The sequence below is a fragment of the Ixodes scapularis genome, unplaced genomic scaffold (genome assembly GCF_016920785.2).
Source record: "Ixodes scapularis isolate PalLabHiFi unplaced genomic scaffold, ASM1692078v2 PGA_scaffold1__304_contigs__length_218370807, whole genome shotgun sequence".
NCBI lineage: Eukaryota > Metazoa > Arthropoda > Arachnida > Ixodida > Ixodidae > Ixodes > Ixodes scapularis.
Genome location: NW_024609846.1, coordinates 112,312,853 through 112,315,077, shown reverse-complemented (window position 1 = coordinate 112,315,077; position 2,225 = coordinate 112,312,853). Strand labels below are relative to the sequence as shown.

General features: G+C 56.1%; 1 pseudogene; it reads left to right on the top strand.

The window, feature by feature from the left end:
* Positions 1-211: 211 nt before the first annotated feature.
* On the top strand, positions 212-2,019 carry LOC115323199 (annotated as a pseudogene).
* Positions 2,020-2,225: the final 206 nt, after the last annotated feature.

Below are 2,225 nucleotides of genomic sequence, written 5' to 3'. Positions count from 1 at the left end.
GGAAGTGACGTCAACGACACAGCAAGCGCAGATTGGGTGTTGATTTCGTTTTCTTCTGTCAACATCCAATCTGCGTTTGCTCTAGTCGTTGACGTCACTTCCCTCTTCCAAGTCTCCTGGGAGTGCAAAAAGCGCAACATAGCACCCCAGTACGGCCACCGGTAGCGACGGCCCGGCCGTTAGGCCCAACCCGGCGACGAGTACGACCAAGATGGCGTCCGAAATGGAAGTGGCCACGTCGATGGGTGATAACATGGCGTCAACGCTGAGCATCGGCAGTTTCGGTGGGCGCACGTGCATCGAAGTTAACGGAGAGGACATTACACCGGAAGAAGCCGAAGGCTGGTCCACCTGCGGCAAGCGCATCAAGCAGATTATGGCCGGCAAAGAAAACGGTGAGTCTGCCGCCATTACTCGCCAGTCGAGACCCAAGACCAGGGCCAGCTTTGCCAAGAGAGTTGCAGCTTCGGTAACGAAAGCGGCGAGGATGCCGATAGACATGCCGAAAGAAGACACCAAGAGAGTCATGAGACCACGTGGCGGTCTCAACGTAGGGAGAGCGGAGGTTTCAGTTATCATGTCGGTTGTCATGACGGTGGCTTGAGTAACGAAGGAAGAAGCCAAAGCGGACACCATCTGCACGAACGCGCAGCAAAACATCATCGTGGTCAGCACCCCGGACGAGAGGCGCGCCACGCTGTACTCTAAGGTCAAAGCCCTTAACATAGGAGGCAGGACATACGAAGTCAGCGCCTACCGAACGGCACCGGACGGCACGGTAAAGGGAGTCATCCGAGGCATAGCCGTAGATGATACCCCGGAGGAGAGAGCCGAAAACATCATGAACCCGTACAACCCCCTAGCGGTGGAGGCGCACAGAATCGGCAATACAACCACGGTGATAGTACTGTTCGCAGGACAGAAAGTACCGAACTACGTCAAGTATGGCTCGATATTAGTCAGATGCGGGCTTTACCGCAAGCACTTTGACGTGTGCAAGCAATGCGGCAAGGTCGGCCATAGAAGAGATGTATGCCCGAATCCCAACACCAGAGTGTGCTTCGGCTGCGGAATCGCGAACCCCAGCGAGGCTCACGAACGCGAATGACAACCCAAGTGCAGGCTCTGCGGGGGACAGCATCCTACGGGCGAGAGGGAATGCAGAAACAAGTACAAGATACCGTACGTGGTCAAGAAACGGCAATGGGAACGCAAGATGAAGCCATGCCGCAACTACCAGATCCGGAAAGCTTTCCTGCGCTGCGAGCGCCGTCTGTCGAGAGACCCCGCGGGGAATCGAGGCAGCGCGACAGCGGCCGCAAAAGGGACCACAGCAAGAGAGGCAGGAGCGCCAGCCGCCGCAAACCGTCGCAGTCGAGGGAGAGAGCCGCCTGGGCCGACGCAGTCAAGGTAAACATGGCAGAGAAGAGACAAACACTAGCGCAAAACGCCGAGAAGAAGATCCAAGAAATGAACGGGGTGGTGAAAACCCTGAGAGACGAGAACGAGAAGCTAAAGCGGAAAATCGCCGAACAGGACGCAACCATCAAGGAAATCAACGAGAAGCTAACGACATTAATCGCAAAACAGCAGCAACAGCAGCAGCAGCTGCCGAAGCCCGCACAAGAGAGGAAACAAGAAGAGATGACCGCGGACGAACCAGAGGTCGAGGTGGACCCGAGAACCACGAAAGCGGCGGGACCGGCTCCCAAGAGGAGAGCCATAGAGGGCGCCAAAGAGCGAAAGATAACGGAGAGAATCGAAAAACAGGACGACAGGCTCGACAATCTTGAGGCGACCAGCAGGGTAACGAGCGAACGCCTCACCGCGCTCGAGCAAACGGTTCAGCAGATGACAACGAACGTACAGAGCACGATCCAGAACATGATAGCGCAGATGCAAGCACAGCTGCAGGCGCACATACAGGCACAAATGCAAAGTATGGAAGCACAGATCATTGCCAAACTGCAGCAATCATGAACGGGGCAGCACGTACAGCAGCAACCACACAGCCAGTGAGAGACCTTTTGGTCTGGCACTGGAACTGTAATGGCTTTACCGGCAAGAGAGCGGTGCTACAGCAACACTTGCAGCAACTAATGAGGAAACCAGACGTCATAATGATTCAAGAAACACTCAGCGAAGAGACGCCGAGACTCCCGGGCTACCGGTCGCACGACAGCCCTCCGAGCGCAAGGGACACGTCCAAGGGCAAGGGCAGAGGG